Genomic DNA, 16,706 nt, shown 5'->3' on the forward strand with positions numbered 1-16,706 from the left:
CTTGAAAGTTTTAGATTAAGGACAGGGAGCAAAATAGGCTTTCCAAGTGCATATTAATGGGTTAGGAATATGGATCCAGTGATCACTGGACCAAACCCAGAAGATTCATAGAGAAATTCCCACCTGAGTTAGACTTCTACATACCTTTTAAAAGGCTATGGCAGCAGAGTCTGGAGTACTCCAAGGAGCAGCCAACTCTGTGGCCAGGGAACTGGAACAGCATTGATATTAAAGACCAGACTGAAAAAAAAATGTTTTAGGTAATTTTTTTTTTTTTTAGGAAGGGTGGAAAATTAGCCTGAGGCTGGTGGAGGATCAATATTAAATTAAAAGAAACCTTGTGAAATGGGAAATCTACAAACTTTTAAATATTCTTACTATATCTCCCTCTCTTCATGATATGTTTCCTTCCCTATAAGGGGATATGCTCTTTAAATTGGTGTGCTGTTATTAGGAAACAACAGGAAGGGTTGTTTCTATGTTGGCTGGTTCCAGTTCTTTGGCTATTGGAGCCAAGAAAATCCTTGTAGTCTTCCCTCTGATGAGGACATGGGTTATGGGGAATCTAAAGACAAGGAGAAATAGTAATAATTTAAAGAAGGATATTGGACTTTTTAAAGGTTGGGAAGAAATGATAGTAAAGAATTTAGGATGCCAGCTATACCAACAGCACTGTAATGAGACAGATCTGTTGTTGTTGCTCAGTCATTTGAATGTGTTCAATTTTTTGTGACCTTGTAGACCTAGAATGTCCGTGGAGTTATCTTGACAAAGATTCTGGAATGGCTTGGTCTTTCTTTCTCCAGTGACAAATGGTGTTAAATGACACCACTAGAAAATGTCTGGGGCTGGATTTGAACTCAGGTCTTTCGGACTCTAGGCCCAGTGTCCTATCCACTGAACCACCTAGCTATCTCCTGGGAACAAGATTAACATGTGTGAAATATTGAAATAGCATGTAAAGGCAGAATGTGACTCTGTGTCCAAATATGAGGATGGAAACTGGTATACCAAATTCTTAATCATTGTGCAGGGAGAGAGTTGATCAGGGACCAGAGCTCTCACATAAAGCAAAATGGATAGATAGGAATTTAGTGAATACTTAGAATCATAGTATATTAGAAAAATTAAATATATGTATAAAATCAAACTATATATATATATATATAATACACCTAAAATACATTTATTTAGAGTTTACTATGTGCGAGATACTTTATTAAGGGCTAGGGATAGAGATACAAGCAAACAGCATAGTGATTGTCCTCAAGAAGCTTACATTTTAGTAGGTGAATATAATGCAAAAGGGAACCTGAAAAGGGGGAATAGTTGGTAATCAAGAAGTGAGGTGAAAGCTTGATCCTAGGTAAGAAAAAAATGAAAATTCAATCTACCAAGAAATTCTAGGGTGGTTCCTAAGGTGCAATCCAATGGAGAAACTGAGACTCAGAGAGAAGACTTTGTGGCAGAATCATGACTAGACACCTCCCCTTCCCAAAGGCATTTGGGAAGATGAGATGTAAACAACATAGCTTCAAAGAGCCATATACTTTTCTTATTGACTCAATTTGGCTAATGCATGTCTCCTGACTCCTTTCCCAATTCTTTTTGGCTGCTACTTTTCTAATCCCTGATGGTTTGTTTGACTGAGGGCAGGGCCCATAGTAGCCAAAGAGGATGCTTAAGTATGGGGCTGACTTCTCTCGCATCTATTTCTTCTGCCAAAGTTGATACTCAACTCCCCTTGGGGGAGGTCAGTGGAGCTTTTGCCCAGGGCCCAATAACAGTCATTGCTTGGCTCTTCTGCAGGGGAGGGCAGCAGAATGGCTGAACTGAAGTGATTTACAGAGAAATAATTCCCAGCAAAGGATTCTAGGGACCTTATAAACTAAAAAAAACTATAGCAGCCTGACTTCTCTCTTTCCAAGATAGAATTAATCCCACCTAAATCTCTGTAGATCATTTCGTATTTTTTTTTTAAAAAGATAATATACTAATCCCAGGACCCTGTGCTGTTTCTTAGAGGCATTTAAACTACAACCTCATTAGTACGGTAGTTGGATGAAGAAAGGTTTGGAATTAGGAAACTAGCTGTTGGACAGACTTGGTATTAAAGGAGTGTACAAGGAGAAAAAATCATATCCTTTCAGCTCCAGGCTCTGGCTCCTTATCATATAGTCTTAGGATCTCTTTTGCACAGATACCAGATATTTTTTTCTTATGTTCCCTTCTCTCACGATTTCAGTTTCCTCATTTATAAAATGAAATGCCCTTTAAGATATATTTAAAGTTTTCTCTATCTCCACATACATCCTCCCATACTTCCTCATTTCTACCTCTTAGAATCACTAATGCCTTCAAAACTCAGCTCATTACACTTTTTACATGAAATCTTTCCTGATTGCACCTAATTGCTTTTCTGCTGGTGCTTTCCTTCTCAAATTATCCTGTATTTATTTGTTATTATTTTGTATTTACTTATTGTGTATATGTTGCTTTTCCTTCATTGTTGGTTAATAGAAGCTCATTGTTGTCAGGAACAGTTTGTTTTTCTTGCCTTTGTTTCCCCAGTGCCTCTCGCTGATTTAAATAGACTTAAGTCTTCTTGTAGAATGCTTGCCCATTCTATACTTTGCCCTCACTATTTCCTATATGTGAAATGCCCTCCTCTTCATCTCCATTTTTTTAAATCCAATTCAATGTTATCTCTTTGAAATAGTCTTCCCTGGTTCTTCCATAAGAAATGATCTTTGCTTCCTGTGGCCTCATGATGTCCATGTTAAATCTATCTTATACTCTTATTCTAGCTTATTCTACAATATGCTTGTTATATAATTATTAGTTGTTGCTCATGTGTGTGAGATATTGTCCCTTGCAAGGAGCAATGATAAGTTCCATGATGAAATGAATCAGGCATCCTTGTCTTAAATACCTCTGATGCTCCCCAATATTTACTGCGATGCTTTGCATATACTAAGTATTTAATTTAACTAAGTTGGGAAAAAAACAACAATTCTTTTCTATCTAAGTACCAGAGTCATCATCCCTGAATGAGTCTTCATAGTTTGGATGCCAAGTGAAGGAATTTCTTTGGTAGCAAATGAATTTTTCCACAAGGCCAAAGATCTAAATGATGGGAACTTTACAGATCAACACATATTGATCTTGGAAGGTTAGAGTACAGATCCCATAGAAGTCTGTGGTCTCTCTCCATTGTCTTCTCCCTCTAGGCTGACCAAATGCAAAGCTAATTCCAAGGGTCAGGAGCTGGGTAAGAGTACAGACACATAGGCACTCTGGTGTCAATCAGTTTGATAGAAGAAACTAGTGGAATTCCAGTGGAATACTGGATTTAGACTCATGAGACCAAATTTCAAATCTCTAACTTGTCCACTGTTCTAGACAATCCAATTAGCTTTTTTGATCCTCAGTTCCTCATTTGTAAAATGAGAGGATTAGTCTCTTCTAATTATACAATGATTTTACTTTGCTATACTATTATGCTAGAAAGGTATCTTAGACTCCTTATATTGGCTAAGAGGCAGTAAGACAGGGTCCATCTATGGTTTTAGAACTTTATAAAGTTCCTTGACTTTATAAGACACAGTGCACTGGTTGGATCCAGAATTTTCCCAGACTCCACAGTTACAAGATTCCAAGCTCATCTGCCATCATCGCCAGGTTAGCCATTTGAAGAAACAGAAAGGGGTCAACCCAGGTCTTTCAAAGGTGTTTAATTGAAGATACTAGAAAATACAGCAAAAAGCTATTTTCTTTAGACCAAAAAATATTTTATTGCTATCTTCTGTTTTTACATAATCATTTCCAAATGTATTTCTTTTCCTTAATCTTTCCCAGAGAACCAGCACTTGCAACAGAGAATGAAAAAGAAAATGAAAAAAAAAGCATTTTTAGCAAAACCAATGTTTTAACACTCACGACAATATATTAACTAAATCATTGATTGCCAAATGATCCACATCTGTGTTACTTTGCCTCTTCAGAGAAATGGAGTAGAGAGGGAAGCTATTTTCTCATCTATTCTTTGGGGATCAAGCTTGGTAACACATTATAATTCACAATATTCAACTTCAAGGAATTTTTTGGTTTTATTGTTGTACCCATTTATGTTTTTTTCGGTAATTGTGCATATTGTTTTCTTGGTTTCACTTACTTTACTCTGCCTCCACTCATACCAGTTTTCCCATGCTTCTCTGAATTCTACATATTCACAGTGATATTCTATTACATTCATGTGCCACAAATGGACTATCCATTTCTCAACTGTTAGCACTTACTTTGGTCACTTGACATTGACTTCTGGTTGTCCATGGGGTATTATCCTGACTCTTTACACCTGTTCTGGACCAGTCCAGTGTCTGGTATGGATGACCTCCTCATCTCTACCTCTCAGTCTTATTCTTCCTTTAAAGGTTAGTTTGTATACTACTTCTATGGGAAACTTTCCCCAGTGTTCCTAGATGATAGTGTTATCTCCTTTATCAAAATACAGTGTATCTAGTTACCTGTGCATACATTGTAGCCTGACAGAATTAAAGTTCTTTGAGGGTAGGATGGTTTTATTCTTATCTAGTTCTCCTCAGTGCACAGTGCCTTGTGCAGAGTAGGTACACATAATGTCACACTGTGTGTGTGGGAAGTGCAGATTGAGGTAGAAATTCTAAATTTACTAAGATTGAATATTCAAGGGCTGCAAGAAAAATGTTCTGGGTATGTGCCGGTGATTTGAGACTTGTATTGCCTGTCGAGTGTGATATCCATTTCAAAGTCCTTTGTTGAGTACTCTGTGGGAAAGAAACAAGGAGTCTCCTGAGTTTTTAGCTGGGACCTTGACCACCAGGAACTGTGAAACCAGGACTTCAGCAAAGCTCCATGGAGCAGCCAAATGGGACTGGCACCATCTTCTCAGAAAATAGTGCCAGAGTGATGCTGTAAAGCCAGGCAGGGAAACCATGGAGGGAAATACCAGGTGAAATATATCAGTGACATTCATGCATGGAGGGGACATGTAAGAGAGGCAACATGATAAGGAATAGAGAATGCTGGGCTTGAAATCAGGAAGACCTAATTCAAATCTCCTATACTTATTAGCTGTGAGCAACGTACTTAACCTTTGAGACTAAATATATATAAAATGGGTATAATAAAATCTGTACTACCTCCTTCCCAATATTGTTTTGAGATTCAACTGGGATAATATATGTAAAGCTCTTTTCAAGCTTTAAAGTATTCTATAAATGTCAGTTATTCTTAGAGGTAGAACACTGACATCTTCATGACAGCCAGGACTATAAGTAGCCAATACTGTAGGTCCCCTAGGGGAAGCATGTGATCATTGGCAGGAACTGTTATTTTCCTCAGACTCCTGTGTGTGATCTATTTGTTTTCTCTGACCTGTAAATAAGCTTGTTCATTCTTTATGCCTTGTGCTGCCTGTATTGACAAGGGGAGTTGTTGACAGCCTATCAGTTGTACTTCTCTGGGCCTCTCCAACATGCTCCAGGAATCTCATCATCCAGTAAGGTCACTTCAGCTCTGGAACTCATTTCTCACTAGTACCCTCTGCCCTTGTGGCCTTTCCCTCTCTTTGATTGGAAAGGGAGACTTATTCTCCTGGAAATTCCATTTAAGGAGGGAGCCTAGGTCAGCCCTCTCTTCATTTCTTACCCAGCTGTGCTTCTCTGGATTTCTCTATCATTTTTCTGAACCATGTACTTGTTCCCACCTTCCACCCTATTTCTTTAGTTTCCGTTTGTTTGTTGTCTGATTAGGCTTTAAGTTCCTTGAGGTCAGGGGCTGGGCTTTCTTTTGTATTTCTCTCTATACCCAGTGCTTAGCTTGTGACATAGTAGGTATATAATAAATGTTTACTTTCATATGGTGTTAGAAAAGTACTCAGATTATTTGGGTAAATGACTCAGAAAAGGATAATTCAAAATTTACTTGGATTCTTCTTCTCAGGAAAGAACCTCTGATCTAACTTTCATCCTTTTTTATGCAATAGGTCGGTTAGAAGGGCTGCTTCCATGGTACAGGTTTATACAGGTCAACCATTAATACCTTAAAGGTATCTTTCAATTTATTGACTAATTCTGTATTTAATTTTACTATCTGAAGAACTAGGATACTCCATGGAATATTTTGGATATTTTCTTCTTAATGAATAAATTTGCAATTTTCTTCTCATTTCTTAATCATCTGGCTCTACCTATCCCATTTTATTAAATATTTATTAAAAGAGAGTACCCCTTTCTCATTGGTCATTATTTATGCATTTCTTTATATTAAATATCATAATTTCCTATGATAAAATAAATACTAAAATCACTGAATATTTAACTTATTAATAAATGAAATCAATAATACAACAAAGACAAAATACTTATATTATTTTAATTATAAGAAAGATCATAGAGTTACCTCAAATCTTCACTATAATAGCAGATTATTCCTTTTCTCATGGAAAAATACTTTTCTATTCAGTTCATTCAAGATACCAGTTGAAGTCTCTCAAAAATATTCTATATTTCTCCTCAAGATAAGAATTAGTTTCAGCATTTCAGAAATGTTATTTTAGTTCTTTTCATTTCTTCTTTCTTTAGCAGGTAACAGTTTCTCCAGAACTGTGCTATAAACTGCTAGTTCACTCACAGACTCTTCATATAATTCTCTTGATAATATTTCTTCTGAACAGTTGACATTTCTAACAAGAAGTTTCTCTTCACTTTCTTTTTCTGTCCTCTCTTCAGAAGGATCTTGAACAAAACTCCAAAAATCAACTAGAAGTTTGACAAACCAAATTACACTTTAAACAACATTCCATTTGTCTTTTAAAGATATCCATAATCTTTGAGGAAAATCCAGTCAAATAGGTAGGAGTGGGATGGAACCAGTCTGATATGACTAATTAAATAGTTAAATTATTGTTAAATTTTTAGTGTGAGAGTTTACATGTTGGAAATTGGAAATTATACAAATCAAGATTTGACTTGTTGTTTTGCTAATTGTGATGAAGATAATGTTAATAATTTAGGCTAAACATTTATCAGAATATCATTTGAAACAGACATTATATTAGAATAACAGAATTAGAGCTGGAAAGGGCCTTAGCTATCATCTAATCTAACCATATCTCCATGGATTGGGTTGATCCACAGTTTTCTCATCTATAAAAACAGTGATTTAATAATACCTACCTTGCCTGTTTTAAGTAAAGTACTTTGCAAAGTTCCATGGAAGTGGGAACTATTATTGCCTGGTACAAGGCAAAGAATACTGGATTTTTAGTCAGAGACTTGGATTTAAATTTCACTTCTGCAAGCTAGGTGGTGCAAGTGAAGAATGGGACAGACCTGGAATCAGGAAAAATTGAGTTCAAATCCATATTTAGATACTTTAAACTTAGTGACCCTGAACAAATTATTTAATCACTATCTTCTTTAGTTTCCTCAACTATAAAATAAGGAAACAAAAGCATTCACTTGTTCTAAAGATTAGATGATAATTTAGATAATATCTGTAAAGAGTTATGCATAATGCCTACCATATAGTAAGTGCTTAAAAGATGCTTTTCTTGCCTCCTTCCCTCTCTCCTTCCCTCTCTCCTTCCCTCCCTCCTTTCTTCCTCTCCCCTCCTCCCCTCACTTCTTCCCCTCTCTCCCTCCCTTCCTTCCTTCCTTCCTTCCTTCCTTCCTTCCTTCCTTCCTTCCTTCCTTCCTTCCTTCCTTCCTTCCTTCCTTCCTTCCTTCCTTCCTTCCTTCCTTCCTTCCTTCCTTCCTTCCTTCCCTCCTTCCCTTCTCCCTTCTTTTCTTCCTTCCTTTCTTCCATGCAAAAATATGTTCATTTATAGAAATCCATGAAATCACAATTGAAGTATATTAGAGTCTTGCTCTACACCCACATGAATTTTCAGAGTATTGAGGCATTTATATATATATATATATATATATATATATATATATATATATATATATATATATATATATATATATATGTATATGTGTGTGTGTGTGTGTGTGTGTGTGTATGTATTTATCTATATCCATCTCTCTCTATCTGTCTCTCTATAAATGAAACATACTGGTTGTATGAGTCACTTTGCCTTCACTTTAATCTCTATTTGCCTCAGTTTCCTAAACTGTAAAATGGGGATTTATTTCCCAGAGTTATTGTGAGAATCAAATGAGATAAATTTGTAAAGAACTTAGCAAGGTACCCGGGATATAGCTGTCTCTTAATAAATGGTTCTTCCTTCTCTCATCATTTTACTTCTGACAAATATAAACTTATTGGCTTAAATTTAGAATGAATCAAATAGAGAAAAACACTGCCCCATTCTCACAGCCTTATGTTATATTTCTATTAAAACCTTAGCCCCATATCTCCCTTTCAGTACTCATTTACTTTTATATTAGCCCTCAGTCGATCGATTGCCAAAATTTGAAAGACCATGAAGAAATAATACAGGTTGTTTTTGATTTCATTCTTAATGGTGTTTCTTGCTGCCTTCCTGTTTTCCCTCCAAAAAAAGGGGGAGCTTTATGTCTGCTGTGGTGTCATCTAAGAGGCCTGATCCTATTTAATTCACTCAAGCAGTCAACCATAAAGACATTTTTCAGAAATAAAGACAACTCCTGTAACTTTTTAATTAAGGCTTAAAAGCCCTTAATTAAAGAGACATAAATCATGGAGAGACCTTTAAATCTTCATAATCTTTCATGGCACTGGGTATGTGATACCCAATCATGTTTGTATTGACCTCAGCAGCAATGAAGATAGGGAATTATCAATGCTGGGAGATTTGTAAATGTCCACTTGGCTTCTTCCTTTTTCTGTTAGGGTTAGATGGTGGCACAAGGATACCATTAGGATGGATGGATTTATATCTGGACAGTCAGGCCTGATGCTGCCATTCCACTTTTGGTTCAAACTCTTGAAGTTCCTGTTGGTGAAGAAGTAAGAGTTAGGGCCTAGTTAAAGATAGTGGATAGCTTGCTGGCCTGGAATCAGGAGAGGCTGGCTTTAAATCTCACCTCAAACACTCACTAGCCATGTGGTCATATATAAATCAAGTCACATTTCTCAATTTCTAATTCTTTATCTGTAAAACTGGAATGATTTGAATACCTGTACTTTGTATTTCAAGACTTGCTTTGAGACTCCAATAAGATAATACAGTTAAAGTACTTTGTAAATGTTAAAGAACTTATGTAAATGTCAATTATTATCATTATCACTATCATCATCCCACTTGTTTTCAACTTAAGGAAAATTATTTGGTTTCATAGGCCAGAAAGGACCTCTCTGTCTACACTCAAAATTCTTGACTTTTAACCATAAGAACAGAAACTTTATTTTATGTAAACTTTGTATTTTTTCCTGTACATACATTTTTTTCAGGTTAGATATCTTGAACTGGAAGTGGACAATGAATTGAATCAAGAACTGAATGTAAATGGACAGTGGGTTGGATTATTTTTGGGAAACCGCAAAGTTCCTTATGCATCTCTTTAAGACCAAATTATAACTGATATTTTTAATACCAATATTATTCCAGTCCTGTTATATAGCTCTGGGAAATAGAATGTTATAATCCCCAAGGAATTGGTAGTTATTTTCACCCTGAAGGCAATGGAAAGGTTATAGTGGAAAGATGATTATAAAAAGTCTGTAATATATAAGAAGGAAAAATGGAGTAAAGAACATCAATCAAAGAAACATAAGAGCAAAAAAGGCAAATTGGACCATGTGTTATAAGAGAAAAATAAATTGACAGCCTTCCTTTGTGTTATATTGGTTTTTCAATAAGATCAAAAGAAAGCAAGCATGGAACCTTCCATAGTGAATGGTTCTTGTGTTGAACATATATGTGACATATAGGTAGACAATAGATAGAGAGGTGAGGTTTCAGGAAGACCAGAGCTCAAACCACCTTCAGATATATATTAACTAGGTGATTCAGGACAAGTCATTTAACTTTTGTTTGCCTTATTTCCTCATCTGTAAAATGGGGATAATAACAGCACCTACTTCCCAGGATTGTTGGGAGGATGAAATGAGATGAACTTTATTTTTTTAAAAAAGTACCTTGCACACAGTAGATGCTATATAAATGCTTATCCCCTTCTCCCTCCTTCCAAAAAAAGTTTTAAATATTGGGAAGAATGTAGTGATGGGAAACTCACTTAGAAATGTAGGATTTGGAACTGGAAGGAACCTTAGAGAATAAGGAAAGAAATCTTAAAGATGATACCTTAAAGCCTATGAGGCATCAGAGGCTACCACGCACAACTATCCTAATATTTTACAGATGGGGAAACTGAGGCCCATTTCAAGTAACTTGTCAAAAGTTATATAGTATGTAATGTGATTCAGTGCCCAAAGTTAGGACTTTTTCTATTATTTAACACAGACTCACTGTACCAAACCCCTTATTGTATTAAAGCCCGGGCCAGACAGTGAGTTAATGGCAGAAATGAGATCAGAGTCAGTTCTCCTTCTTCCTTTGCCATCTTTCCCTTAATGCTTGGTCTGAATTGGGGAACAACTTTCTAGGCTATCGCTAATTATTTGGAAAATGATTCAAAAATATCAAAAATGTTAAGTTTAATTGTAAAAAGCACACACCAAGAAATAATACTACATTTGTGTATTAAGTCAGGGCTGGGCAGGGAGAGTTGGTATGTCCTTAAAACAAACTAACTTAATCTTCAGGATGGGTCATTAAATGAATGGCACTGACTCTGAAAGCCTGGAAATTACTGTTGGTCTAAAAACTTAAATCTTTGACTTGAACCAAATAATTCTTTATTCTTGTCAGGTTTTTCACTTTTTCAGCACTTGTTCGTTGTTATAGCCATAGGAACTGAAACCTAGAGACACTAAGATCAGACAACTAGTAAGTGACAGGAAAGAACAGACTTTAGAGAGACTTAGATAATTCAGAGTTAAAACTAAGATGTCCCTGTTGGGAATGGTTGAACAAATAGTGGTATGTGAGCATTAGAGAATACTAGTGTACTATAAGAAATGATGAGCAGGATGCACTCAGAAAGACCTGGAAGGATTTCCATGAGCTGATGTGAAATGTACTTTGTACAAAGGAACAGCAATATTTTAAGATAATCAGCTATGAATGACATAACTTTTCTCAACAATACCAAGACAGCTCTGAAGGATTTTTGATGAAAAATGCTATCCTTTCCCAGAGAAAGAATGGATGATAGCTGAATACAGATTGGAGCATACTTTTTAAACTTTCTTTTTCTTTTTAAAAAATTAATTAATTAATCTTTAAATTTTTTATTATCTAATCTAATACATTTATAATTTATAATAAATTAATAATCTAATAATTTTTTAATTAATTGATTAATTTTTATTTTCAAAACATATGCATGGGCAATATTTCAACACTGACCCTCACAAAACCTTCCATCCTTTCTTCCTCCCATTCCCTCCCCTAGATGTCAGGTGGTCTAATACATGTTAAATATGTTAAAATATATGTTAAATCCAATGTAAGTATATGTATTTATACAATTATCTTGCTGCACAAGAAAAATCAGATTAAGAAGGTAAAAACTGAGAAAGAAAACAAAATGCAAGCAAACAACAACAAAGAATGAGAATGCTATTTTGTGTTCCACACTCTGTTCTCACAGTCCTCTCTCTGGGTGTATATGGCTTCTTCATCACTGAACTGTTGTTGAACAAGTAGAACTGTTTTGAATCATCTCATTCTTGAAGAGAGCCACATCCATCAGAATTGATCATCGTATAGTCTTCTTGTTACCATGTATAATGATCTCCTGGTTTTACTCATTTCACTATCAGTTCATCCAAGTCTCTCCATGCCTCTCTGAAATCATCTTGTTGGTTGGTTCTTACAGAACAATACTATTCCATAATATTCATATACCACAATTTATTTAGCCATTCTCCAATTGATGGGGATCCATGTAGTTTCTAGTTTCTTGCTACTATAAAAAGAGCTTCCACAAGTATTTTTGCAATGTGGGTCCCTTTCCCTCCTTTAAGTTCTCTTTGGGATATAAACCCAGTAGAAACACTGATGGATCAAAGGGTATGCACAGTTTGATTACTTTTTGAGTACAGTTCCAAACTGATCTCCAGAATGGTTGGATCCGTTCACGATTCCACCAACAATATATTCGTGTCCTAGTTTTCCCATATTCCCACCAACATTCATCATTATTTTTTCCTGTCATCTTAGCCAATCTGAGAGGTATGAAGTGATATCTCAGAGTTGTCTTAATTTGCATTTCTCTGATCAATAGTCTCGAAATGGTTTTAATTTCTTCATCTGAAAATTATCTGTTCATATCCTTTGACAATTGGAAAATAGGTTGAATTCTTATAATTTTGAGTCAATTCTCTATATATTTTAGAAATGAGGTCTTTATCAGAACCCTTAAATGTAAAAATGTTTTCCCAGTTTATTGCTTTCCTTTTGATTTTTATCTGCATTAGTTTTGTTTGTACAAAATCTTTTTAATTTAGTATAATCAAAATTATCTATTTGGTGTTCAGTTATGAGTTCCAGGTCTTCTTTGGATTAAAAATTCCTTCCTTCTCCAAAGATCTGAGAGGGAAAGTATTCTATGTTCTTCTAATTTGCTTATAATGTCACTCTTTTTGTCTAGATCATGAACCCATTTTAACCTTATCTTGGTATGTGGTGTTAGGTGTGGGTCATTGCCTATTTTCTTCCATCCCAGTTTCCAATTTTCCCAGCAGTTTTTGTCAAATAATGAGTTCTTATACCAAAATCTGGAGTCTTTGAGTTTGTCAAACACTATATTGCTATAGTTATTGACTATTTTGTTCTGTGATCCTAACCTATTCCACTGATCAAATACTCTATTAGTCGGTACCAAATGGTTTTGATGACTGCTGCTTTATAATATAGTTTTAGGTTTGGCACATCTAGACCAACTTCATTGGCATTTTTTTCATTGATTCCCTTGAAGTTCTTGACCTTTTGTGCTTCCAGATGAACTTTGTTATTATTTTTTCTAGTTTTGTAAAATAATTTCTTGGGAGTTTGATTGTATGGCACTAATAAGTAGATTAATTTAGGTAATATTGCTGTTTTTATTATATTCACTCAACCTACCCATGAGCACTTGATATTTTTTCAACTGATTAGATTTTACTTTATTGTGTGAAAAGTGTTTTGTAGTTGTGTTCATATAGTTCCTGACCTTGACAGATAGATTGACAAATATTTATACTATCTATAGTTATTTTGGATGGAGTTTCTTTTTGTAGCTCTTGCTAGTGGACTTTGTTAGTAATATATAAAAATGCTGATGATTTATGTAGATTTATTTTGTATCCTGCAACTTTGCTAAAGTTGTGAATTATTTCCAGTAGATTCTCTAGCGTTCTCAAAGAATACCATCTGAAAAGAGTGATAATTTGGTTTCCTCATGACTTACTCTAATTCCTTTAATCTTTTTCTTCTCTTATTACCAAAGTTAACATTTCAATATAATATAATATATATTGATGTAATATTAAAAAATAATGATGATAGTGGGCAACCTTGTTTCAATCCTGATCTAAACTTTATTTTTCTTGAAGAATGATTATTTATGATTTATTTTATAACATGATTATTATGGAAATGTTTTGCACAATTACACATGTATAGAATATATTGAATTGCTTGCTTTCTCAGTGGTGGGGGGCAGAGAGAAGAAAGGAGAGAATTTAAAACTCAAGGTTTTAAAAATGGCTTTTACATGTACCTGAAGGAAAATAAAAAAACTAAACAAAATTGTTTCCTTCTTGTTGAAGGAAAGGGAGGAGGCAGCTGAACATCAAGGTTCATTCACCTCTCTGATTTTTATGAAGTACCAAATAAACAAAAGGGATTAGACAAGTGTGGCTTTGTCCCAGCAAACAAATAGAGTAGACCTTTCCTCTCAGACCTCAAAGAGCACTTTGTGTTGCAATTTTGTAATGTACTCATCATGCAAAATTGTGAATTATAGTTACCTATATTTGTGTATTGCTCCCATATGATAAGTAAAATAACAGTGGGTACTTTGTTCTATCTAGATTTTGTTTCTTTCCTGGCATATAGCACAGTGGTATGCATATATTAGGCAATTAATAAATATTCATGAAAGAAAGGAAAGCAGGGTGGGGAAAAGGGAGGGAGGGATCCTTAAAATGCTATAAAAGGTACTTTTTCCTGAGGCACAGATCAAATTAGACCTGTGAAATTTTGAAATTCTATAATTCTATATTAGTTAATATTTAGATATACCTCTGAATACTTAGTTCAGTTGATCTTTCTTTGGGATTGACTTGCCATCTTCCCTCTCTGATTCACCATTCATGTGGTTTTCTCAATGGAGGCCAGTGAAAATTTCCCTAGTAGGATAGGCTCTCATAATTTTTTGATATAAAATCAATTACATACAGAAGACTGGGAGTCAGAGTCAGTCCTAAACAATATTGTGAAATGAAATAAGAGATCTAATGAAAAATGTAACCAGCTTTTCCCATCAGAAGAGATGGGTTCAAGTTCTTGTCCTCACATTTGATGGCCTTATTACTATAACACTCAGCTCCAATTTTTTTATTTGTATAATATTTGTGCTATCTATATCAAGTGAGTCTGGAGTTAAAGTTTATATTGAGTTCATATCTGATTTCATCTGACTTACTAGCTGTGTGGCTGAGAAAACCACCTGAAAGCCTTAATTTCCTCATCTGTAAAATGAGCTAGAAAAAGAAATGACAAATCACTTTTGTATCTTTGTCAAGAAAACCCCACTAAGGGATCTCTAAGAATCAGATGTGACTAAACAGCAGCAATAATAAACCCTAATAACATAAAATACTGTCAGAAAATTGCTTTGCAGATTTTAAAGTGACATATAAATCTGGGTTTTCCTAATTATTTTTTATTATGGTCTCCTTTTGCAGAGCAAATTAGCATTTCATAAACACAAACACATGCAGCCGTTATTAAGTGTTGGGCACATAGTAAGCACTCAGTAAATGTTTCTTTTTTATTATAGCTTTTTATTGACAAAACATATGCATGGGTAATTTTTCAACATTGACCCTTGCAAAAACTTCTGTCCCAACTTTTCCCCTCCTTCCCTCTACCCCTTCTTTCCTTAGATGGCAGGTAGACCCATTCAGTAAAAGTTTCTTGATGCTAACATAGGCAGGGACTTAATATATTGTTCCTCTGGGTAATTTGTGTATTTTGAAAGAAGATACTTGGAAATCAAAAAGATTGACATCAGTGGTGTCGAACTCAAATAGAAACAGGGGCCACTAAACTATGCATAAGAATCCTTGTGAATTGTATGTTGACTTAGAAAACCATATATTAACATTATCTATATTTTGTTGTATTTTGTCATGCCCAAGGAGTTTTCTAGGCTTTGATTTCTTTTTTTGTAAAATAAGAGGCACGGCTCTGAAATCTATACAAATGTGTGGTCAGTCATTTCTCTATTTACCCAAAGTTTTAAGTTATTGGTAACTTGTAATTTCTATATTCTCTCTCTTAGGCTGTGCCTATAATGTGACAAATACAACTTTGGTCAGTTTGATTCACTGAGGATTAATCTTAATGCCACGTAAATCATGAAAGCAATCCTGCCAATTTCCAATTCTAGCTCCAAATCTAATAATAGAATCAAATTAAACGGACTAACTCCTTCCTCCCTCTATTACTCTGTTGCAAATAAACTTGGCTTAGCCCACTTCAAACTCAACTATGGTATTCTCAGTCCTGAGACAGATCCATCTGAAGCAAATCTGTCTAGGGGACCCAGGACACCAAAATTTACAGGATAAAAATTTTAAAAAATGATAATAATACACATATTCTGCAATTTAAAATTTTGGTATATTTACATTTCAAGAACACATTTCAGTAGCATGGAAACAATTAAGTTTAGCACATAATGAGAATTATTCACAAAAATAGGAAGCTATCAGATGCAAATTTTCCTCTTAAATTCTCCCTTACCTATAGCCATACCCTCATGAATCCTTTTCCCCTTTCTTGGCCTTTTCCTCTCCTGCTCCTTTTTTGCTAGTAGGATTTCATGATCTTCTGGGATCCCCCCTCGAAGGAATAGTGTTTCTCCCAAGGACTTCCTTCCTACTCAACTGAATTTGTCTTTATTTCTTTTTATGTTCTTTCGGTAAATTACAAAGTTTATTTGAAAGCACAGTTTGTGCTGCCATCCCTAGACACCAAAATTACTAGTTATTTCTCTGATTTGAAGTATACCATCCCACTTAGGATCTGATGTTATCAGTCTTGCTCCTTAAGATTCTTACTCCCACTTAATGGTCATATTACAGCAACTGGTTTGTTATTTCCCGGGCACAATTTTATGGGGTCATTTCCTGATTCTCTTTTTGAGTCCTTCCATCTTGGAGTCACAAAACTGTTTTAGTTGTGAGAATTTTTAAAATTTCATTTTATTATTATCATGCCCAACACATGATGATAGATTGTGGTTATATAAATTAAGCAGGATGTAAATATTTATTAAGTATAAGCATCATGTCAGACACTGTACTAAATGCTGCAAATACAAATATGAAAAATGAAAGACATTCTTTGCCCTCAAAAAGCTTACAATTTATTAGGGGAAGACAATACACACAAGTTAGCT

This window comes from Sminthopsis crassicaudata, chromosome 5 (assembly GCF_048593235.1).
Source record: "Sminthopsis crassicaudata isolate SCR6 chromosome 5, ASM4859323v1, whole genome shotgun sequence".
Lineage (NCBI taxonomy): Eukaryota > Metazoa > Chordata > Mammalia > Dasyuromorphia > Dasyuridae > Sminthopsis > Sminthopsis crassicaudata.